Source organism: Tauraco erythrolophus, chromosome 11 (assembly GCF_009769465.1).
Source record: "Tauraco erythrolophus isolate bTauEry1 chromosome 11, bTauEry1.pri, whole genome shotgun sequence".
Classification (NCBI taxonomy): domain Eukaryota; kingdom Metazoa; phylum Chordata; class Aves; order Musophagiformes; family Musophagidae; genus Tauraco; species Tauraco erythrolophus.
In genome coordinates, this window is record NC_141475.1 from 29,259,508 (window position 1) to 29,285,719 (window position 26,212).

Below are 26,212 nucleotides of genomic sequence, written 5' to 3' on the forward strand. Positions count from 1 at the left end.
GGAGGCGACTTCTGAAGCAATTGTGAGAAATTTCAAGATTTTCCTTTTTTTTTTAAAAAAAAAAAAAAAAAAAAGATCCACTTTGCCCACCAGGCTGTACCCCATCATTTCACTTACACATGCTTCACATTTTGTCCATTCTTCTCTTTGCAGAAGTGAAAAGGCTGTTCCAAAAAACCAGAATGGAACAATGGAACAGAATAGATTTACATGCACATTTGTGATAAACACTATGAAAGGGTGTTCACTTAATAAAGAGAAAAATTAGTAAAGGAGTCCTTGTAAAAAATAATAACGTATTAAGTAGGGATGGTTGCTATGATTCTTAGGAATTATTTCACACATTTCAAACCTATGAAAGGTAAGACAAAAAGCACAAGTGTTGTGCCTCAGAGATTAATTTCTTTTATAAAGCCACTGCTCAGCAGACAGTGTTCTTACAGGAAACAAAACATGACCGGAGTGAGAATGTCGGAGACATGGAAAAACAAGTGAAGAACAGGCAGTTCCAAATTCTGGTATTCACAGGCCAAAACCCAGTCAGGGCAAATGAATACATGACTTAATCATTTCAATAAATGAGGCCTCTGTTTTGATCCCCACCGTGTGAGAGACAGTGTCCGTCAGGCTTCTCCCCCTGCCGCTGCCGTGCCCGGCTGCAGCACGGGTGCCGCAGTGACGCGGCCCACCAGCGGTTCCAGGGAACGCTCCTGGTCCATCACTCCCCGATGCCGCGCGCTGCTGCTCCTGGGGCCGCGCGGCCCCCGTGCTCGTCCCCACGCTACAAGAGGTGCTGTTCCTGATTCAGTCAAATCTACATCGTGTGTAGAGCAAGTCAGTTCTGAGCCCCATCCAGGACCTGAGCTGGAATGCCAGACTGTTTTCCAGGAACCATTATCATAGAATGGGTTGGGTTGGAAGGGACCTCAAAGACCATCCAGTTCCAACCCCCCTGCCATGGGCAAGGACACCCTCCACTACACCAGGTTGCCCAAAGCCTCATCCAACCTGGCCTGGAACACTTCCAGGGATGGGGCAACCACAGCTTCTCTGGGCAACCTGTGCCAGTGCCTCACCACCCTCTGAGGGAAGAATTTCTTCCTTAGATCCAATCTAAATCTGCCCTCTTTCAGTTTAAAGCCATTGCCCCTTGTGCTGTCACTATTACGACACAAATGTCCTCTTCTCTGCTTTCTGCTGGTGGCAGTGGCTCACCAGTCTCCGAGCGAAGCTGTGGCTGAACTCAGCCAGCGGCACTTTTCCATGGGGAGACGTGGACAAGCCGTACTCCGCGTCTGCTCCACAGAGAGCTGGCTTGTGCTGTGAACTTGTGGGTGGACAGCAGAAGAGCTGAGCACCGGTTAACGCTTCTGGTATCTCCTTCACCTCATGGAAAATCAGCAGGTGCAGAAAGGCTTATGAAACTACATCAGGAATCATGAGAAGTAGCTGCAGAGAAGGGTCTCACTGTTGCCCTTTCCTTGCTAGAAAGTAAAAAGGGAAAAGTTCCTCTCCTTTGCTCCAGGACACTCACTTGCCCAGAGTCCAGCCAGCAGCACCCATCCCTTGTTGGCACCCAACTCATGAGTGCCTAACCACACACAATTCCAGTTTAGTTTTTATGTACAAAGAAATTGCAGGCTTATAGTTAGCTGCCTGCTCAAGGATCAGTTGTGCTGTACACTACGGTAATAGACATTATTGCATCTGTGACATAAAATTCCAAAGCCTATTAATCCTCTGTTTCTTCTGCATTCAAATTCTCATGTTAGATAAAGAGCTAAAGAAGTTCATGACTTGCATTCCTGGACTGATAAGCTTGTTTGCAACTAACCTTTACAAGCCTTCAGCTGAGAATGTAGCATGGCTAAAAATTGGAAGGTGGAAAAAGTGTGAAAGGGTTTGACCTTAGCTACTGCTTCACCTAGTGGCAACAGAAGAAGTAGATTCACTCTTTGTCATCTTATTTTAGTCCAAAAAAAGAGCCTAGCAGCAGTAGAAATGTGAAAAGCAAATGAAGAAGAAAAACAGATTTCCCTGCCCTTGAGGAGATAAAATTCAGGAAAAAAAAGTGACCTTGCTTAAACTATTGGATCATAAGTGGATGAACCTTTCTCCCCAAGCCTCCCTTGAAACTGAAGACTCATTCCTAATATCATTTTTCATCTAGTTCCAAAATCTGCCTAAGCTGAATTCACAGAGGTTTTTTCAGAACTGACTGATCTCACCTGGAGACAGATGACAAAGTACAAGATTAAAGGTACAGGAGAACTTCAGAGAAATCTAGTGCTTTTCTTTGCCACTTTGTTGGAGAAGCACAATCCCCATCTTACTCACAGCTCCCAAGCACTACGTCTGATGTACACCTCGGAGAGACTGAGCCTGAGCGAGGCAGGATCCCGCTTGTGAGGCTTTCCTGTGATGGGTTTCCACACGATGTGTCTGTGCCACCTCATAAAATACTGCCCATATTTTGCAGTAAATAAGGAAAAGACGTCCAGAGAGCATCCAGGCAAACCTGCATCTGACGCCGTTTGCCAGCACAGGCGCGGTGCGGGATACGGTGCGGGATAAGGCGCATTCCACGGCCTGCAGAATGACCTACGCAACTGCTCTGACGAAAGGAAGATGACTGTTACCCTTCTGTGTCATGCAAATATGTATTAGGTGCAGAACTTTCTAAAATTGTCATCATTAGCCTAACGTGGTTCTTTAAATTAGATGAGTGGCAAGATTTGTATCCCTGCCTGAGAATCGAGCTAAGCCACCAATCTGAGTTTTTGAGAAAATCCTCTCCTTAAAAAATTAACGCACAGTATTATGAAATTTGTCCACGCAGAAACTTACCCAGGACCCATTTCTATTCACTTCTCTCCACAGGGTGAGGTTATCAATCTATCAATGCAATTAATTCACAGATCACAATCATGCATTTATGTTTTCTTATCCTTCCCTTTCCCTGGCACATATAAAAGAAAAAGCTGCTGCTTAAAGAAAAGTTGTGGATGAAGTTTTGTTCTGATTTACAGCCACACAGGTTCCCTGTGTTTTTTCTGAATCAGCGTACAGCTCAGCAACAAGACTACATCAGAGTCCAAAACCCACATTCTTAATCAGGCTGAATTACTGCTGACCCAATCCTATTTAAATTCTGCCCACATAAACCAGAGCTGCAGCCAAGACATCTATTGTGGTAATTACTGTTGGATATTAATTGTTATTTTCATTTGCAGATCAGAATAATACAAACGTGTTAGCTTGCCAATCATATTACTCCAGAATGAATGCTAGATATTTGAGAGAGAAGAATGCAGGCGACGCTTTAAGCGGTGATCGATACGCAGTTACAAGCATTCATCCAACCAGCAATTACATCACTTGCAAAAATTGGTTTGCAAGAGATAAACCAGTTCAAACAGAACCAACCAGCAACACGCGTGTTATGTGCAAACATATCAACTGACCCTGAGCTCCAGACGCTGTTTCTTCTCACGTTGCCTGAGATGCCTTCACTGCACGCTGTCCTTATCTGTGAGAGCTTCCGCCGTGCATTCCTGCCCGATCTCCTCCGGGTTAACGCCTGCCACTGAGCAGACGTGAGGGAACAGCCTTTTTTCTGATCGCTTTGCATCCTGCAGTGATTATTGATCATTCAGTGCTTGTTCTGGTGCCCCGTTACTGACTCCTTGTGAGAACTGTACGCAGGCAAACCCTCACACAAAATCTACTGCGCCTTCGGGTTTCTCCTTCAGCAAAATTCAGTGTTTGGTTTGAGGACCTTTTGCTTCTCCGTTCACTGTGGCTGCTGCGAAGGGCAGCGATCCCTCGCAGAGGGCTTTGAACATCAGCACTGTTAAGTGCCAGTTATACTCACAGATTGGGGTATCTTTAATACAAGAATTTAAGGGGCAAACAAATGAAAGGCAGTTTACATGAATCACTGGAGAACAGTACCCTGGGATTCACGTTTCAGACTCCACTTACGGCATCATTCCTTTGGTATCCACTGCAGTATTTTAGCTGTGATGAACACATCTGGCATTAATAAGAAACACGACATACTTCAACGAGAGTCCCACTGCTGTCAACTGGAACTCATGAAAGTAAACAGAAAACAGTTATTTATAAAACCACTCTATCATAAAGAGAGTATTCAAGAGTCTGCAACAGAGAAATCTGCATTTTATCACTGTGGTTCTAGTTTATATGAAGGCTAAGGCAAAGATAAATAAACGTCCTGGCTGTTCCTACCAGGCTGCAGGGATCATGGCACATCACACGCGCGCAGAGCGTGGCAGCCAGACCGGCCGCGCCACCAGCACCGGGGGCTCGCGCTGCTGCCAGGGCTCACCGGGCCACCACGTGCCCAGCACGAACCTGGACTCTTGGGCAGGTTTCAGCTGAGCCAAGGACACCGACTGCTGCATGACAGATGTCTGTTGCAGCAGAACGGCTGACGGGTGTTCAGAATGCAGTGTGCAGTAGCTGTTGGAGGAGCCGAGTGTGGGCAGATAACCACCAGACCACGGCTGCCTGTTCCAGAAACAGCAGCTCTGGGAGCAACGTCGGTGAATTGTACTTTTCTGCCTACAAGAAACCATGTACGTGGAATGGAATTTCTGGCTTTAAATCTACACATACACACATGTATGCGTGTGTATATAGATGTAGACATCCTTACCCAGGCAATTTGCTGAGGGTAACAGTACTACAAAAGAGGTTATGAATATCTAATCAAGTAAAAAAAATAGTAGTGTCTGACTTACGTGATCAGTCCTATGTCATGAGTGATCGATATGATCAAGATTAGTATGCAAAAAACCCATAGGCAGAAAGATCTGATTACAAATATATCTATATTGCACATGAATACAACTTTTAGCTTCTCAGAAACAACTTTTCTGTCCAGCAAATAAGTTTATTCCAATCGTGCAAATACTTTGCAGAAGTCAAGACTGACTTATTACATGGAGAAAGAACGGGTTAAGTTTGCAAAGAACATTCATTAATGAATGTCCATATGGCCTATTTATACAAATGTATAAATAGATTGATGAGTAACACAATATTCTAGGCTAAGGATGAGACGAGTTTCCCTCTCTATCCGTATGTGCCAGTATGTGATTATTATGTTATAGTCAGCAAATATGACATGAGAAATTTCTGCCTTAATATTACAGGTTAAAAACCAAGCCTGCACCAAAGGCTCATCCAGCTAATAAGTCTGACACAGACTTCTCATGTAGATTGGAGCAATTCACGTGTAGACTGGCAGGTTCTTCTGCAAGCACATACGTATCTCAAGATCCACAGTCTTAATCTCTTTCTGTGCCCCTGTCTCCCACAGAGATAAAATAAAGACAAAGGATGAGCATGAGAGAGTGACTGTGACCACTTAATGTTAAAATACGCAAGTTTATTTTCTATGTTATCGACATAGATATTTTCTGCTATGTATAAATTAGGCGGAACAGCCATGTGATACGAACTGGAACCACAAAAACAGCAACAGAATTTCAAAACAGCAGTGAGCTTAAAGGAGCTTAGAAATGTGTTTGTAAAGAGAATAAAAGAACCGTGAGTAAAAAGGTACAGATGTGAAAATTTTAATCGACATACTTGTTTTGAATTTGCAATACTTATCTAAGCGTTGGCATGGAAAAAAATCCCAGAATTTCTTCTCCCATCTAAATTGGGTAGCTTCTCTCATTCAGTTGTACATGAGTGTTTGTGGGAAACATCATTTATAGCAAGAACAAAATAACACTGTCAGAACGCTGCTGCCTGTCTTCTCTTGCCTGCCCGAAGTCTGTCAACAAATGGAAGTGTTTAACATATCGATCATGGGAGCATACTAAAACTTTGAATTTTGGGTTATTTACAGACCTCACTCTTTGAAGAGGCAGCTGAGAGACCGGAGCACTTTGAATAAAGCCTCCAGGAGCATATTGCAACAAATCTTTATACCACCCTTCTGAATCCAATATGTTCCAAGTCAGGTTGCAAAAAAAAATCTTATTTTCCTTGTGCCTAGAGAGAGTTCAACGCAGGGCCAAAGGAGAAATGATTAGAAATATTAAAAAAGGAGAGGAAATCAAAAAGGAAAAAAATCTCCAGAGAGCAGATCCTCGAAATACTGAAGTTTAAAGTCTGAGAATTGGCAGGCGGCCCAGAAACATACTGAGAGCAGAAGACGACATGGAGATTGCAAGGATTTGGCAGGCAGACATCATGGGAGATGCCAAATGAGAGCACACAGAGTGAAATGTGTCAGAACTTATAAAAGGAGATATAAGAAAGAAAGCCCAGCACAAGGGGAGAATGACAAAAAGGAGACATGATCCAGGACTTGCAGCTTTAAAATGTTGGACAAAAATAACGGAAAAACCTAATTTGCCAGATTCGGTCTGGTACATGACAGAGAAAGGCAACAACCCGAAGCGATGGGGCACACAGCGAAAAGCACTTGCAGAGAACTGGGACAGAGAAGAGCCCAGAGAAAGCCATTGAATCAAAGTCCTGAATTCCTCCTGGGCAGGGCAATTTGCAAACTGCAGGTTTCTGTTATCGGTTCTCTCTCCTTATCTTCAGTCTTTGCTTATGCAAAAGCACGTCAAGGCTGCGGGCTATGCTGCTGACGGAGGTGTTGCAAGGGAGGAGACAAATTTAACAGGAATGCATTCCTTTTATAAAATTCTGTTGGCTTCCTTGGAGATTTCAGAAAAACACGCAAGTTTAGAGTTCATATTGAAGTTCTGCTGCGCAGGACCTTCAGCTAGTCGCAGCTTTACTTCTCTCTACCCGCTTGCCACGATTAAGAAAGGAAGCCTTGCCTGCCTGGAAAAAGCAGTCCTTGTTTCAAGAGTTTTAAATATAAAAGGATTGTGCCACTTGTTTTGCAATCTGTGCAGCATCTGCTTTTCAGCTCTAACCTCTTAGGGCAGCACAGACGTGCTGTCTGCTCCCGTGTTGGGTGTGCAGTTCATCTGAGATCTTGAGCAACCTCTAGTGAGCTCATCTTCCATCTTTTAGGCTCTGACCTTTGATCCTCCTGTAAACTGAAGTCATTAGACGAGGAGAGCATGCTGAATCTTTACCCCGAAATGCTTTATGCAATCTCTTTTATTATTTGTGCTCACTTATTTTGATCTAATCCAGGCAGTTCTAGTTTCAGATCTGGGCAGCACTATGCACATAACACAACACAAATCTGCAAATCATTTATAATTCCAACAACTTCACTAACTTCTCCCTTCACGCCCGTTTTCCCTTTTGATAGAAAGGTATTTTTGTACCATCAACATCTGAAGTACAAGTATGCTTTGAATCATTCTCTAAGAATCAGTTGAAGTTGCTAGGAAGGAGTGGGTGGTGTGGAGGAGGGCAGGTGGGCTGGCTCCGGGTTTCAAAAGCCTCCCATCGTGATGAGCACACAGCTCAGTATGACAGATCAAGAAAAGCGAGACCGAGTGGGTGGGTGTCAGGCTGCTACAACTTTACAGACCAGAGATAACACCTGAGCACCTGGGAACTGCTAAGGATGAAGTGCAAAGCGTATCTGTGCGATATGCTCTACTCCAGAGGCAGTACTTACACTGACACCTGCCCCAGCCCAGGTCATCCCTGTCAGAGCACAGATGGATTGGAACTCACTGTTGGGTCCAGCACATTTCTTGAACTGAACCTCAAGATAAGGGGCTAATACTCTTTGCCCCAAAAAACTTGGGATATCCAGGCCATCTGCAATCGAAGGATGCATTTGCTGTCCCCTTTCATCTTCCAGCAAGTGGAACACCAGCCACGTGCCCTTGTGCCAACCTGAACAAAACCTGTGGTGCAAACTCTGTGATCACCATCACCCTGCCCAGCTCACCGTCACCTGGGTAGTAGCCAACCCTGCTGGAATTAGCCTCGTTATTAACAGGTCACCAGCCAAGATGATCACACATTGTAATACCTCAGGTGAAACCCTCCACACAGAAATCCACAGGCACAAAGGAGAAGAGGCTGTCTTTCCCTTTCCCTTTCCCTTTCCCTTTCCCTTTCCCTTTTTCCCTTTCCCGTGCAGCCCTTTGCTTTGCCCACACTCAAAGGTTCCTCTACTTGGACTACGTTGGAATATTTCATGAAGTATAAAGCTCAGCGGAAATTTCTGCAACCTAATGGCATGAGAGTGCTTGTATCACAATTACTTTCAACTGAGGAGTAAGTTCTCTTTGTCTAGGCCCATTTAGACCAGTATAATTGCATCCACGTGAAGGAACGGATCACTAGAAGAAAAAAATCACCTATCACATTTAACTAAATATGCTGGAACAGAGATGGTTTCTTCAAAGACTGGTCCTGCTATACAATATCATTGTTTTCCTAACTCATATGTAAGAATTTATTAATGAAAATATCTTTTATTTAAAGCTTGCAGGGCTCTGAAAGTCTTTTATCACAAGTACCAATGTGAAAAATGAGACACAGTCTAAATCTACTGAAAATTGAGACACAGGCACAATCTAAACCAGCACTGTAGAAAAGGTGGCTTTGCAGGCTCTAGAAAATCTGAGAATATTCTGTCAGCACACTACAGAGAAAGAATTTTTGCTTTTCTTGCAACTTCTTGCCACAGGCATGATCTTAGTTCTCTGGCAGCTTCCAAGGTCTCTGCTAAGGTTCACCTGAACTAGCTTACTTGGATTTTTTTTTCCCACAGGACTCATGTTCTTCAACAGAACGGTGATTTAGCACTGACAACAGGCAGTACTATCTATGGATGTGTCTCATTAGCCTGTCAGGAATTTATGGAAGCATCCTTTGAGGTAGAAAACCCCAAATTATTAACAAAATAGCCACCAACTGACTTGTATGGGTTTGTTCCTATTGCATACGTCATACAATGCATTTCACGGTACCAAAAGCATAAGGTTAAATGAAGTTCTTTGAAGAATGTTTTTGTAGATAATTTTGAGGAAATGTCACCTTTTTGTGACATTCTGGAGAAGATTTGAAGCAATTTAGATTTTTTACAGTGTTTTAGGATTCCCTGCAGATTGCAGCAAGCTATCCAAAGGGCTATGGTGGAGAACACCCAGTATCATCAGATACAACATGTCTTACTCACTGCGTAAGAGGAACACCCGGAGATAATTTACCCTTTGGCCACAATCTGTTGTAACCTTTGAACATACATACTCAGCCACAGCTTTAGGAATGGCAGAGTGTCAGGGATTTTTATTGCTTCTGGTGAAAATTAAATAAAGGCAGCAAATGTCTTAAAAGAACTAGGAGAAAACTCGTGGCAGAATATGGCCTCATGTGTTTATCCAGTGTCTCTCCCGAAGTACTCGGAGCATTTGCCATGTGTAAAAGCAGCCAACCAGCTATTTTTGAACTCACTTGATTCAACACATATGGGCTGAATTCTGTTAGAAATAATAACCCTCTGATGTAGTTATTGAAATTGCCACTAGACAGAGCTGTTCATCTTATTTTTAACCTTGGAAATATTTATAAGCCCAGTGATGTGCTAGAAATCCAAGAGGAGTTTGTATTATAGGCTCCTTCAGAAAAATGGCACATGACTGTAACAACTGCATGGCATTTGCAGCCAGGGTGTAGTTTTTGCACTACACTATATATAATCTCGTCACCAGAGCTGAGGGCTGCATCTGTGTCTCATAAATTCTCTAGTCATTCACCAACAGCTAGTGATAAAGAGAGGACAGATGGAAAAAAAAAAAAATCTCTTTTTCCCTCGATTAAACTACAGTGTTGGACTTGGAAATAAGCAAAACATCTGGAGATCTAAAAGCACTGTAACAAGTCTCTGACTGTAGAGTTTACTGTCAAATACATTTTGCCAGGATTTTGGAAAGGCGCTAACAATGGTACCTTTGAAAAACAGGAAGTTTTACTTCCAGGTAGGTAACATACATTCAGAAAGGCATTAATTAAGTGTGAGTGCCAGCAGACTGGATTCAACAATTAAGACAAACGTGTTAAAATACAGCGCTGTAGTTTAATTGCTAGGCAACAGTGCATCTCACTGCACATGCTTCAGTATCCACGTGCCCTACTGCCCATCACAAAGCAGCAGTTCCTCCCGCCAAGCAATGCAGAAATTACCCCAGAAATTCAATGCTTGTTGACATCCATGGAGCTATGCCACTTTATACCATCCAATTTTCCAGTCTTTTGTGATAAATTTAGGGTAAAACGCATCTTTGTTAAAGAAAAGCAAGCACTTATTTTGGGAGGAAGCAGAAAGAGATATCAGCGTTAGCACTGGATCTCCTGGCTCCATACCCTGATCTGCATTGCAGGCAACCCAGAGCAGGAATTTCTGGAATTTCTGCAGCTGTAGCTACAGCATTGATTCCATCTTGTGATTGCGACTTCAACAGCTGTGAAGCCACAGCCAGCTCTTGCAGGCCAGCGTTCCTGTGCAGCCCACGTATAGAACAGGGCTGGTGTAAGCATCATCAGAAGTTTTCATTCATTTCCCCACTGGTATCGGGTGTGGGTTTTGAGGTTCCATTTCAGTGTCAGGCCCAGTAAGTGCTGGGGCAGGTAACTGCCTCTGCAGGGACTCTCTAAGGACATGTAAAGGCTACAAAAGGACTTAAACTGTCTACACATGGCACTTCAGCACCTTAGGTAATGCCTTTGTTGCTTAAGAATGTACCTGCCAAACCTTTGGCTCTTTCTTCTCGCTTACTCAGCTGTATCTTCAGTCCACACTTACTTGCTGTCAGGCCTTGCCCTGGTCCCAGACTGGGCTCCTCCCAGTGAGCTGCTCGCCCCTCTGCACGGCCGTGCAGGGCAGCCGCACAGCGGCCCACAGACATGTGCCACTAACGTCTCATTTTTCCCCCAAACTCCCCCAAACCACCCCTTGCCAATACTGGCAGCCTGGTGACCTAAGAAGAGTGATGCAAGGCGAATTTGGAGAACAGCAGGTTCCGCTGTGTGAGAACAAGCCCGCGGTGGCAGAGCCTCACCAGTGCCCGGTGTAACTCGGACCCTCCTCGGAAGGTGCCAGTACTCGTGCCAGGTGCACCGTCCCGCTCACACCATGGCAGCCTCTGCCGTTACCCGTGTCGCTCCGAGGGCTCAGCACGGATCAGGGCCGTTCTGACACTAACTTTGACAAAGCACGGCAACTAGAGACAGCTTTTGGACTTCTGGGACTTAAAAATGTTACTGTGTTTTTAAGCCACAACTGAATATTACATCAAGCAAATTTTTCTATGAAGCTTACGGTAAAGTTGCATGGATTTTTTGAAAGATATTTTTTAGCAGTTTGCAGTTGCACTTGTATTTCAAATGCCAGTCAAACCCAGGGCTCTTCCCTGTTTATCCTCCTATCATCCTATATTTAGGGTGGATGAGCTACTTGAGGATATGGTTTAATGGGGATTAGGGATGGTTGGACTCGATGATCTCTAAGGTCTTTTCCAACCTAGAAATCTATGAATCTATGAATCCTAAAGCCAAGCTTAACAATAACTAGAGGTGAGATAAAAGTACCCAGTGTGACTTGGGGTTCCTCCCTCACCTTGAACAATAGAACAGGCACTGAATGCACAGTTTGGTTTTGCTGTGTCATCACTATTTCTCCCCTCAGACACTGGTGTGACCCGAGGCCAAGACACCCACGCCTTGTGCCGGCAGGGATGCGCGCGGGGCAGAGCGGGGTGACGGCGGAGCAGCCTTGTTTGCGGCAGGGAGGAGCGGGTGAGGAGGCAGGTGGCAGGTTCCTGCTCTCTGCCCACTCAGGACAGGAGAGCTGAACCCCACCTTCGGCCCCGGGCAAAGTACAGGGGCACGGCCCAGCTATTAGCACATTAAACGAGCGTAATTTAGTATATGCAATTTCCAGCACTAATTATTTCTGTAAAGCTTGTGAACTCAGTGGCATTTCTTGCACCTATTACCTCCTCACCGCTTGCAAAATTTTTAGCTGAAAGTGGTAAGGGACTAGTCATAGCCAGGTGGAGATTAAAAAAATTAATGATGATCCCTTTGATAGTTCCTCGGATGGTCTTTGGACACAGGCAAAGGATTAGTCAGATCCTGGAGATGCGTGAGGCAGCAGGAGGCATCAGCGGGTGTGCAAGAGAAACACTGCCGGAACGGCACAGACGTGGGTGCACAGCCCGCAGGATCAGAAGGCAAAACTGCTGACATGGCCAAATCCAGGGACCTGGGGCGTTCCAGGTGGATAAAGAGGGACCGAACGAGACAGATCAGGAACAAAAGAAACTCATTCTGCATTACTAACAGAGCTCCGAAAACCTTAGAAAATGCTTCACAGAGCAACATGATCTGGTTTCTGAACTGACAGCTTTTACTCCTCAGCAAGAAACTGAAGACTAGAAATTAACTATCTTTTGCGTTCCCTTTCTTCCTTTCCCCCAAACTCCAGCAGAACTTCATGGTATTGACCTGGAGTTTATTCACGTTAAACCATAAAGTGATTCAGAAACAGTTTTCATTTCAGCTGGCTTTAGTGCTCATTCTCATATTGCCAAAGCTGGCACAGCCATCATGGTACACAAGTCTTGGGATCTTCTTTGAATAAAGGTGATCCACATGATTTTACTCCTTTTGCAATTTCAAAATATGATTTTTTTTTCTAAAAGCCTTCAAACACCTACATTTTTAAAGAGATCCATTACTTGTAATGAAATTAGAGGGCAATGCCACAACCAGTCCTTTCAGATTAATGGGAAACCTTTCCGGAATGTGGACCGCTCTGACCTAATGTCTAGAAACAACAACTAGAAGAGGTGTAGGGGATAGAGGCCCTGCTGCACATTTTCTCTCCTACAAAACTCTTTTTTTAAAACAAAACAAAACAAAACAAAATAAACCCATGCAATACAAAAAAAACCCAAACCACCAAGATCTATCTGACACTATTAAGGTCTTTTCTCACTGCTCTGCCCAGGAATTACTGGGCTTCCTGCAGTTTAACTCTGGAATTTGCCATTTCTCCGTACGGAACCCTGGTCTCCACTGTTGTTTCCTGCCTGGCTTTGAACTTTCCCTCATTTTATAAATGAGTAACCGTGTATCTCCATCGCCTGTGCGGATGACCACGCTCCTGGGGACAGGAACCTAACTGAGAGCCTGGACAGACTGAAGCAAAGTTCAGCCGTGTTCAACCCAAGGTATTGCTTCCACTCATTCTGCCTTCTGCCCAGAGGTTTTATCTCTGTTGTCATATTTTTGTGGAGGTTTGTGAAAACAAATTTTAAAACTGCTACTCCTGGTGCCAAAGCCATTTGCACATATAATCTCTAGAAAAATGACCTTGGAATGAAAGTTAGATATTGCCATACGGACACAAGGAGTTTATTTTCTTCATATGTACCCAAGACATCAGATACTCATAAACTTCAAGGAAAATACAAGGTTTTGGATATTTTGGCTCCGTGACATGGCCAAAAATGTCAAAACAGAAGGTTGTTTATTATCATCACTTAAAACAATAACTCAGGAGTAAGAATTTACCTAGAATATTTCTCATTTGTTATTTGAAATGAAGCTACTGATCTGTTTTCCAAAACCTGATCCAAGCACAGGGTATACACAAACAATCCTCACATGCTAACTCGGGAAGAAATGTTTCACTTTGTTCTGGCTCATTCGTCCTCTGAGACAGCTCCATGGAACCATGTCAGGAATTTTACATTGCCTTGCATGCCCAGAACTTGCTTTCCTGATGTACAGTTCTGCTGTGGGGCTTCTGTGAGGACACAAACTCCTGACCCTTGGATTTCTACAGAAGGACATGCTATGGAAGCACAAGACGAGATTAAGTCACCAGCAAAATGAAATGACTAAAAATACCTAACTCTTAATTCTAAGCATCATGGTAACAATCTGACTCAAAAAAAAACACCCCTTGCAAGTGGTTTAGAAAGTTACACATTCACTTTCTATTGGGTTATGGGTTTTTTGCATTAAGATTATTATGGGTATTTGAGGAAATCTCAGTCATAGCAACAAAATATTTATTGTAATATAAATATCTATCATACTATCACCTTCAGTGAAACTCTGCAATTCATACTTGAGAGTATGATGTAGCACAAAACAGTGGTAAAGCAAACGCTAAATCTCTGATGGAAGTCTGTCAGTTCATTGCACAACAGCCCTTGTGATACAGGACTCAGAAAACCCCGAAGGATGAGAATTTTCCAGCCCCTTCCGTGTTTATGCACGTTTGCCACAGTTAAGGATTGAGCACACGGCTGTCCCTAAGGTCTGTGCGCTTCCGCCTGCTCAATTATAGGATCAAGGTCCAAGCAGCCACTTCTACATTGTGAAACAGTTGGGTAATTCTTAAAGATAAAACATTAATTTTTGACAATACAAAATTCAATTACAATTGCATTCAAGTAACAATCTCCTGCTTTTCCTCTCGTATGTGCTGTTGCCTCGCGCTCTTCCCCCTCCCCAGACGTTTCTGTACCTGCCTACCTACCATGACATCTAGTTGATGACTAGACCTTGCAGTCATTGAGACCACATCAATATTTGATAATCACAAAAGGCCAATATGGGAAAGCGTCTTCTCTAGATTTCTCCATAGCCTCTGGCAAGCAATAAAATGCAATGTTCACTTTGAACAGCCTCAGCAACTGTGGCTGGGGATTGTCCTTCAACAATTAATCTTGGGCACTTTGTTCCAGATTTGCCAGCAACCAAGGCTTGATTTAGGCCACTTCTCTCTGGTCATCAGGCTGTAAAGTATCTACCCATTGGTCTCCTATAAGCTACCATTTAGCAGGAGAGAGGATAAAAAGGCTCAAAGATCCAGTTTTCTCCCAAGGTTTAAGCATGAAAACAGGGCAACAAACTGAACTTTCCTTACTGATGCCTTGAATCTACCCAAAACAACATCTGAATGCTTTTGAAGAAGAGAATGTAATAAAACAAAGAACAACATATATGGTATCTACTCTGAAAGACAGATCTCACTTGAATGGGAAGCAAACCATTGAAGGCAGAGTAATGCCATGAGAACGAGCAATTCCTCCTTTTATTGATTTAGAAGCTGCCTGACGTGGCTCGGCGGCCCAGCTAGATCCCATTCTGCTGCATACATGACAGCGTGGCTCATCAGTAGGGCAACAACATTTTTACTTAGAGGAAATAAGGGAATTTGATCCTCTTAGGAGATGTGGATTAAACCCCAGAAGGGAGAAGGCAGGATACTGGGCAATCTGCTGGAACCTATCTCAGCACAGCCCTCCACGGCGTTCTTCTACTATCGCTGCATAGCAATGGGAGGCCTTGAACCCAGCACAGCTCGTGCTGTTCCCTGGAAAAGCGACGAGAAGAGAAAGTCAGGAGTTGTCTACAGGGGGTATGAAAGGAAAAGCTTGACAAAAGGTAGGAAAGAGAATCAACAAGTAGAGCAGCAGCAGGGAAGGCAGGCCAGCCGCATGGACCCCGGACGTCCATGACACTCCTCGCCAGTGGGGTGGCTCAGCAGTGAGCCACTGGAGATCCGCCGCTGCAGCCAACACTGCAGTTGTAAAACCTGGGGCTGTGGGACACGGATTCTTTGTGAATATCCTGTTTTCTGCAGGATGCAGCTTTCATTTCACTGAGGCTGGCTTGTGGGACTGCAACCTACAGCTGGAACGACACAGCAGGGATCTGTAGCTCCTGAAGGGAAAGGCACAGTTTTTTTTTCTCTCTCAACATTATCAAGTAGTGAAGATTCAGGGTGTGATGAAAATAAAGCTGATGATGGACATGAGCACAATGCTGTGCGTGCTCTGGTAGGGCAGCACGTACCCCAAGGGTGACATGAGAGATGAGGACACAAAGGTAACCCAGTGAGGAGGAGGAGGATGCCTCCATGGCAGCCATTTCTTCCAGCTTGCCATCTACAACTTTAGTTCCTGTGCTCAAGTTGAGTGTTGATGAGTTTTTTTTGCTCTTCACAGAGGCATCCACACTTGTGTGGCCCTCTTCTCCTTTCTCAAAACCAGCCAAACAATAAAAAACCCCAGCAAACACGAGTAGTGTTACCTCCTGACATTTTGAATAGAAGATCCTTTAACTTGTGTCCGTTCGTGTGTGATTCTTGAAAACATTTAGTCGTCCATGAACTGAAACGGAGTTCTTATAAAACCAGCCTTAGGTTTTTACTCTGCAGATGTGTTTGTTCAGCAAACACATTTCTTGGGCAAGAAATGATATAAATATTGGCTGACAGTGTCAGAGCAGCAGAGTATGCAGATACTTGCCCGCACTTAGAAGTCTGATGTATCCATGCTAATAAAAGCAGGACACTGTTCCTTTTGCTGTCCCCGTGCGGGGTGCCACACTTCAGAAGCAATGCTCCTTTGCAAACAGCAAAATGACATCAGGATTGTTGGACAGTGTAGGAACAGCACTGCGTGCACGCAGCGTGTATGGAATGTAAATTGATTTAATTTTGATGTCATGACAGCTGATGTGATAATGCTCCCTGATACTTGAAGCTTAAGTCTGAGAAACAGATTCATGAATATGTTTTCAGTTTTACAAAAGGGACACCTCTGACTTGAAAAAATAGAAGTTCTTGGATTTTGAGTTGGATCATCTTCTAGATATATCGTGATTTTTTAGAGTATATTTTTGCCTATGCCAGAAAAGAGAGAATAAAGCCTGGCCCATCTTTTTGGTTTCAAGTAGCCTTCATGAATATAATAACTCGAAAAACAAAATTAAAAGAAGTACTCTACTTTGGGGCCCAAAGAGCAAATGCCACATTTTTCCTGTGTGCCTTTATCAATCCTGACAGCTGTGACATCAAAAAGAGACGCAACTGAGCATTGCCACGTCTTCTGCAGCACCTGTCCCCGAGCACAGGGTGCCAAGCAAGGCCCCACCGACACAGATGTACCCAGAGGAGCTGCGGTGACGGCTCCGTTCAGCTCGGGTCCCAGTGCCCTAGTCGAGATGCAAGTGCCTGGTTTGAGATTTTACTAGTCGCAGCCAATTTACAATTCAGAACACGGTACAGCCTAAAAAATATTTGGTACAGCGTAAAGGGTCTTTGGATCAAAGTCAAGAGTAGATTAGGATGAAGCCAAGGAAATGCTTGAGCTCAAAAGGCTGGAAACACCCTCACTCTCGAGAAGATGAAGGGTGGCACTCTGGTAGAGTCAGCAGAGCTTTGAGAACATCCACCCTCTTTGGCCAAAGCCAAAGCGAGATCATTCACCTTCGGGTCAAAGACTGTGACCCTTCTTGGTGCAGAGCCGACTCCGGGGAGGTCGCTGGGCTCAGAGATCGGGGGCACCAGGGCACCCGAGCTGGGCAGAGTCACACCACAGGTCAGAATCTCAGCTGGTCACTTCAGCAGCTGTTCACGTGTGAAGTTTTACGTGTATCTGTTTCTCAATTTCACCACAAAGTGGCACTATAGCAATTGCCATTCATTTCAGACAGAGGATGAAGAAGGACTTGTGACAGACAGGTTTTTTTTCCCCCTCCTGCACTGAGTCACCACTAATTACCCTCTGCTCATACCATAATAACCCCTACAGAGGGTTCACACTTAGACGTGCATGAACCATTTAGATGGGAGCTTCCTGCCTTGTTTACATGGCAAAAACATCCTCTTGCAGCACTTTCTGCTGACATCTTCCAGCAATTGGCTATTTGGAACTAATGAAAAGTAAAATGATACTTTAGGTTTAGCAGAAATCTAAAGTACTAAAGTCACCAGCTACTGAGCAGTGGAAACAAAAATTTGGGAGAAAAACAAGAACAGCAAGAGTCCTCCAAGATCTAGTGCACTTTCCTATAGACTTAAGGGTTTGGGCCCATTGACACTGCTGCCAAGATCTCCGTTGAGGTCAGCCCCAGATAAAGCTCTATGTATTTGCCTTGCTGTTTTCCAACGGGTAGTACTTGGCATTTGTAGTGTGCACTAAGGTTCTGTTGCTCTGTCCTTAGTACAATGGTTCTGTTCTAACTGCACTACTGACATGCTTCACGTACAGTCCAAAACTTTTCCCTCTATGCTCATGCTGGACCCCCCATGTAAAACCCAAGGAGCACGGGATTTGGTTACGAAACACTGGTACCAGGGGCTGGGGTGCATTAGACTCCCTTCTGCCAGAACAAGCCCTGTGCTGGCAGCGCCGGCAGAGGCTGTGCAAGTCCAACTGCCAAAGGCCACCAGCTGGAATCGCCCCAAAATGGAGGGAAAAAAGTGATTTCTGAAACAGTCAAACTCATCATACCTTTGCCCTTATTCATCTCCAGTTCCAAGGCTATGATCAAGCAGCCTTCCCAGAAGAGCTTGCCAACAAACTGATTTATTGGCAGTTTTGAGCTCTCTGGTACGTCCATGGGAAATTCACCCGCTTCCAGCTGCCCTCATAGAGGCCAGCTCCCTGACCTGCATCCAGACACGCTCCACTGCCATAGCAAGGATTATCTTTTGGCTGGGCCCACCCACTCCTCCGTTGCCTTCCTCACTACCGATAGCCAGAGCTACAGCTGGCTCTAGCGGTCCCGCTCCCCCAGGCCAGCTGGCAAACACCCTCCCCTACCAGCCTGCAGTCAGCTTCTCCCTCTCGTCCAAGAACTGGTTTGGGATGATTTGTTGCCACTGAAAAGCTGCTGCTCTGAGCAACTGCCTGCCCTGCCTGCCAGCTGGAGCCAGCCTCACCTTGCAACGTGATGCGGGCACCCCAGCAAGGCAGACGCCGTGATCCCAGTCCTCATCTCACTGCAGTCACCAGAAAATAACCCCCAACTGGGGGACAGTGAGGACTTCACCTGATAGCCTCATTTCTATACACTTCCCTTTGGGAAAGTGTTCTTTTAACGAATCTTGAAACAATTAGCAGAGTTCAGAGGTTTGTAATGTGTTGGATGTGTGAAATCTGTAACTGTCCAACTGGGTATCAACTTCTTCCCTGGCAGAGAGGGACTGTTCCTACTGTAACAACACAGCAATATGCCTATGGTGGGCTTCTGAGGAGGTAAGAAAGTGCTGCACAGAAAAAGGCCACAGACGTTCAAAGCTGGTTCACTGATTTGTAAATAGGTTAAGAGATCTTAATCGGTTTTATGGTATTAGTCATCCTACTAAAGAATCCATTTTTGCTATTTATGAGGAAAGAGACTGCAAGCTGGCCCTTGCTACTCAGGACAACAGAGAGTCTGAAATAAAATCAAATTGCTTTTGATGGTCAGGCAACTAACTACTGGTTTACACTCCCTCTTTCTAGAGCTCACCGTTTTAATAGTTCCTGTTACACCACAGCGAGTGGCACTTTATCCTCAACCAGTCATTTCTAATTGCATTTGATTAAGATCCATGGCTAGAGATATGTTATGACGATAGTGTTATGACAAATTGATATAAAATAATCCTGTGAAAATGAAAGCTTATCTCTAAATAGGGAAAAAAGCCCACTATTAAAATAAATGCATTAAATGTATGTATTTAAATAGAAACCATTTTCAGATAAATCAGGAAATTTGAAAAATTTGAAAAATTAGGCAGGTATGAGAAAAGGTGAATACAAGGGCTATAGAAACTATGAGGATCATCTAAAACTCTACTGTTAACAGAGAATTAATGTGAAAACAATCACATGAAACAATAATGGCAGTAAAATCTGAAGGGGCAGGTACTTATACAACATTTCTGCTGGAGAAAATATGCCAATGCAATTCCTAACACTGTCAATAAAAGAGAATACAGTGCCTTTCCAAAGTGAAACAGGAGCCAAGAGATCTCGTTTAGGTGACTGGTCCTTGGATCAGACCATTCTGGTTTGTGAATCACATTACTGGTTAACCAGAAGAGTATGTGTGATACTTACAGGAGAAACAGGATGTACGTTCAACTGAGTGGGGAGAGAGTCCTGTGACAAGTTCCAAGAAGACAGCAGGCAGAAAGACAGTGACACTTCTGGGCTGGTGATCATTTCTCAGTTCAGCTTCTGTACAGCACTTCACAAGGCAGCTGCCTTGTCCATTATGGAGGCATCCAGGATCCTGTCTGATAAAAACGATGAGAGTAATAAACATTACAGATGAAAATACAGTTCTTAACTAAGGCAAAGCACTGTGTCCAGCTAATGTACTTGGGTAGTGTCCTCCGAGCTAAAGCAACTGCACTGTACATAGTTCAGAAAGATCACAAAAATTTCTGATTGAGCAACGTATAAGAACAAGTCTGAACACACTGTAGACTTTCATTACTGAAAATGCTCTAAAATTAGTCTGAGATAGAGAGAATGAAGGAACCAACAGAGTTTATCAACAAAAAGCGATATATTTCATGTCACATCACATTCTTCTAATGCTTTAGCTTGCTCTGAAAAATACGAGCTCATCTTTTAATTAATCCGGGGTGCAGCACTTTGAAATGACCCAAGTGTTTAAAACAGAAGATGTGTTGTGTGGGCTTAGTTAGAATACAGAAACACGAACGGAGCCATCTCGTTATGAATGAAATCGGAGTCTGAAACCAAAGGCCAAACAACCAGTAAAGCAAGAGAGGGAAACAAACTTAGGTTTCTGAGGTTTATTGAGCAAGAACAAAGTACAGTTGCTTATTCAACCTTGCTGTTGAATTATTTCAGACACATCTGTGACACACGCATGACTTCAAAAAGAAGCAATGCATTGCACTGTACGTATAATAAATGTGACAAATAGAATCATGGAATCACGGAATGGTTTGGGTTGGAAGGGACCTCAAAGATCATCCAGTTCCAACTACCCTGCCATGGGCAGGGACACCCTCCACTACACCAGGTTGCCCAACCTGGCCTTGAACACTTCCAGGGATGGGGCAGCCACAGCTTCTCTGGGCAGCCTGTTCCAGTGCCTCACCACCCTCAGAGGGAAGAATTTCTTCCTTAGATCTAATCGAAATCTCCCCTCTTTCAGTTTAAAGCCATTGCCCCGTGTTCTGTCACTACATGCCCTTGTAAAAAGCCCCTCTCCAGCTTTCCTGCAGGCCTCCTTTAAGTACTGGAAGGCTGCAAATAGACTGTATCGCACAGTGCTGGGTAGCAAAACTTGTCTTCCTTGAGATGAAACCTTCACCAGAAGTCACCCGTCACCACTGGCTGGCTGCAGGCATTACCAGGACAGGCATGTGCAGCGTTCCTTCAGGAACAGAAGGACTGATAGAGGTCTCTCGTTGGGCAGGCAAGAAACTCCACCCGTCAGTCCTGGGCACCACCTTACTGGCTCTTAGCGGCTTCCAAGCAGTGGGGTGAAATTCTGCACGTAGAGCTGAGGTGGGCATCTGCCCCTTGACTGTCTGCTGCAGAGTACACCCCGACGCCGTGGGGAACGGGTGTCCTGCTTGGAAGTCCTGTGAAATGTTTTCCAGCTGAAAGTGAAGTGCGGAGAGTTCTGACAAACTCTGCTCAGAGAAGAGCTTTTGTATTGCAACAACCTGCCCACGGGCTACGAGAGAAACCTTCACGCTGAGCTCATTCGGGGTTTTGGGTTGCAGATGCCAGATGTTATTTTTATACTTTGGTAGATTTGGATGTGATATGCACACGTGTGTCATGTAATTGTGGCCGTGCTTGGGTAATTATTTGAACAAAACAGTAATTATCTCAGAAAAATCAAGTAATCGATGTGCCCGTCAGACCTGTCCTTTGGCTTTCTGCCAGTTCTGCGTTTTCATGTGAAATTCACGGCCTGTGGAGCCAAGGAAACCTTCTGCTCTTCCCAAACCTGCACCCTTCTGCGCTGGCCGCCTCTCGGGCAGGGAAGCAGAGAGCAATCCGTGACTCACGGAGGTGCCCTCCGGATTCAGGAAGCACACCCTCACTTTGGAGATACCAAACCAATGGCCATCACTGTAAACCTAACCGGCAGCATGCCAAGTTTTCCTTTGGGATGTAACCAGCTGGCTTCTCTCGGCAGATTTTTGTATCGCACTTACAGATGAGTATCGCCAGCTAACATGCTAAATGCATTTTAATACACATCAGATTTGATTTTTCCCACTTTCTGGCAACAAGCTGCAGTTCCCACAAAGTGTAAAGCTGTAGCAGTACAACACAAGAGCAGATTCTTGACAAGTCACCATCTATACTAAATTGTTATTATTTATTAACTTTTTAATGAAAGTTTTATTATCTTTGTAATCACATTATCCCAGATTAATGTTGCTCTGCTGGAAAAGATATTTTGATTTTCCTTTCATTCGAACACACACACAATGAAAATAGCAGAAAATCCGACTGAAAATAAGTAATTTTTGTTACCTTTAACAAACAAGCTCTTTCAAAATGTATCCCAAATTTACTTTCCAGGTTTTCCTTGAGTCAGAACACATCTGACTCCGCACTTAGGAATTCCTAGCATGTGATAAATACAACAGTAAAGTAACATGGTGCAGCTAACCTGGCACAGGATCTCTAACAGGGCTCCGACCTCCCAGTCCGTCCAGCTAACGACGCATCAGCCAACCGCCCCTCCTGCCGCCCCGGCACGGTGTGACACGGGAGGGTGCCGTGGGGAGAAACTCGAGCGGGTGTCTCCGTGCCGAACCCCAGCGAGCGTGATGCAGCCGCACGGTGCGTTCAGCACCGGCTGCCGGCAGCACCGCCGCTCTCCGCGGGATGCCATACAGAAGGAATTATTCCCAATCCGCAGCCCAAGAATAGCCATCAACGTCTATTCACGTCTCAGCATAACGACTAACCTTATCCTCCCCAACCAGGGCGCTATGTCCAATGAAATTCTTGCAACTGGAAGTGGGATAAACAGCTGCGAGCTTGGAACTGAACGGGATCCCCCTGGTGCTGGGGAGGGGAGATGGAAAGAGCACCCATGTGCCTCCTCCCCTGTCAGCTGCTTCTCACTCTGACCCTCCTCCAGGCAGGGTGTCCTGCGGGGCAAGCACAGGGCAAGATGGTTTCTGTTCCACCTTCTCTTGCCAAGCCAGGGCATCATCTCATTAAATCTCAATGCAGACTGGCTCAGGCCCATCTGGAGTGGGCTCTTCCACTGCCTGGTACCAGAGGTGACATGGGACCGACCAGTGAACGGACGAAAGGGAGGTGCCAGAGCACACTCCTCTATTAACCAACAGTCCCTAAGCCCACATGCCATGTACTCCGAGCTTTGGACACGGGAATGGCCGAAAGCTTCACATCCTCCACTGACAGGGGCTTTTCGGTGATGATGTACAGAACATGGGATGTTGGGTGATTCTCTCGGGGCACCTAAAGGGCAACTCTGCCTGCAACGGTAAGCGGGCAGCCAAGCTGCTGTCAGACCAACCCGGCAGGAAGAAGCTTCCAGGCAACCAGGGCAAGCGCGGGGGGGGACGGAGCCAGGGGAGGTCAGGACAGGGTATGAGAAAGGGAAGAGGAGCTCTGGGGGAGCTCTTAGCTGGCACCAAAAGCTGCTGTCATCCAACATGCTTTGAAGCTACTGGTGTTCACTTAGTTTTTAACAGGAATGAGAAAAGCAATATTATTTTTACTTGCTCTTGCTTCGTTACACTTGCCATCAACCTTGATTCATGGTGATCCTTTTACTACGGCCATCTGCCAATTTGCAGCAAATGACTGAGACACGCTGAGCCTCTGTGGTTGCACTAGAATGTTAATCTGGACCATCCAGGCCTGCTGTTCATCAGTGGAGCAGTGCGTGCCCTTTCGTTGTCACTGCTGAACGCGCTTCCCAAAATGGACCAAAAGGAAGGACCTACTGTACAAGGCTTTTCTTCTGATGTATCAAGAATGCTTTATTCTTCCTTTCTCAATGATTACGCAGACCCTGGGATATGCTATTTGGATTTTTTAGCTGAGGTTAAATGTATTTTTAGCTACAACTTACTGTATATTTCTTTAAATAAACATAATTTTGTTTAAGTTATTTTCCCCGTATCATTACAAAGCAAGAAAGATTTCCAAAGCTTTGAAGACAAAAATGAATAGTGCTCTGGATATTTAAACTCATTTACTGTTCAAGCAGTTAATGAAAGTGCAGATTCACTCCCTAAGCCGCAGCTGCTCAGGGCCTGCTGTGCCTTTGCCTTCTCCCTCGTTTGGAGAGACAGGTTATGACTTACATCCCTAGAGAAGTGGGAAAGATTTTTTTTGTCATATTTTTGTCATCAGCAGTTGAATACAGTCGGGAACTGCATGAACCTTCTAAAGGAAAACAAAGAGCTTTCTCCTGTCAAAACATGGCCAAAACTTCACTGCCGATGAAGCAGATGTCTGCCACGTGAAGGGGGTCTTCAGAGCTGAAGTGGTAAGAGAAGAGTGCCTTGTGTAGCAGGCGTGCCAAGAACAGGGCCAACATCTGGAGCTGAGCTGGGAGGGGCCGGCTTTGTTCTGTCAGCAAAATGATATTGAAATATATGTCTGCATTCCTGCCGAACCCGAGACAAGGACAGCTCTTCCTCAGGGACCGGCGCCGACGGAGTCCGTACTCACCCACCTTATTTCCGCTTGCTGATTTAAACCGCTTTGGTGCAGGGTGGTGTAAAACAGACCGGCTTCATTTCATCCTCGGGCAACACCGGAACTCCAGTGGTATCTGAACAAACGCATCCTCCGCCGAGTTCCCACCCTGCACGAAGGGAGGCGTCGGGCACGCAAACTGGGACAACACCTAAGGCAAACTGGACTCGTTAGCTGTGCCCTTGTGCGTGCTGCTGACGGCGAGTGATTTCTGTGCCAAGCGGTATCCAGAGATGCTGTCTGAGGCTGGAGGGTGGGATTAATCCTTAGCAGCCTTCCGCCAGCTTTGGACAGGAGGCTCTATGCACAAAAGCATTTCGGTTCCTAATAAAGCCATTGCCAACCCCAAGCGAATCCAGCTGAGCAGGCGAGAGTGCCCCAGAGGCCGCGCAGGAGACGCTGCGCAGCTTGAATTCACGGGAGGGATTGTTGGCACATCAAGGTTGTCTAAATGGCTTAGTACGTCCCAATGCCACACAAACCTCCCGTACTTGGAACACTGTGAGACCTACACAGATGCACATTATGGGATTTTCAGTGTTTGAGGGAGAATAAAAGGAAACAGCAAATGCTTTCCAGCTGGCATATTTAAATGCTCTTCATCTTCCTCCGAGACATGTGCAGGTTAATTTCAGCTGATGACAGATCTCTCATCCAAATGTTGCTCCAGATAACATGAAGTCATTACACTTACCCTGCAATGAGCCTAAACAAGGGAACATTCTTAAAATCATGTGTCTGTACGACTGCAATCACAACTCACTTAAACATACTGACTTTAAACACAGAAATAAGGCACGAGGTTTGAACCCACTGCCTTAAACTAATGACACCCGTTCCTAAAGAAAGCCTCACAAGCTGAGCACAGAGGGAGTTAACACCTCGGAGACCAGCTGCTTCAGGTCATGCTATCTGTGCCCTGCTGCCTACAATAATCACTAGAAATCACCCGGCTGCTAAAGCTGAGTGCCAGATACGGACCATATGGCAACAAGGCAACGTATAATTAAGAATAATAGAGACACCGAAAATTAACGTCCTGCAATTGCCAGAGGCTGCCCACACGCTGCAGAGGAAGCAGGACGGACCCCACGGCCATTCAGCCCCTTGTGTCCATTTGCACATTTCTGGTAGCCGACACGCTGTGTGCAGCTGTGGGGTGGACGTGGCGGTCGCCCTGTGCCCAGCGCAACAGCCGGAGCTCCGAGAACCTGCTCTGTGCTCCTCAGGCTCATGAAACTCTTCTTTTGGGATGCAGTCAGGACCAGACACCTGCGTGGCATCTCAGAGGCCCCGTGTCACGACAGATGTCCCGTATCACACCCCGTTCACGCACAGCCCTACAGCCAGTGCTGGGCACCTCAGCGCACACATCGTGGACACGAGACTGGAAGTCCACAGGGATCAAAGGCACTGGCAACTGAAGTACATAAATATTAACCTTAATTTAAAAAAAAAAAAAACCCATGAATAAAACCAACTAGTTCTATTATTTATCGGCATTATTTTCAAAAGTTGTAAACTTTTCGTAAGCATTTGAAATGAGAATTTCATAAACTACAAAGGTTCCTGAGACAATCCCTCTGGGACAAAAAATACAGGGGAGAAATAAAGTGGGTTTAATTACTGTTTTTTCTAGTCAATGAAAAAGAGGTATTTTATTCATTTCTGGCTTTGTTCAGCAGTTTTTACCTTTACACTGTCGTAAAATACTGAAGATGAAAAATTTTTCA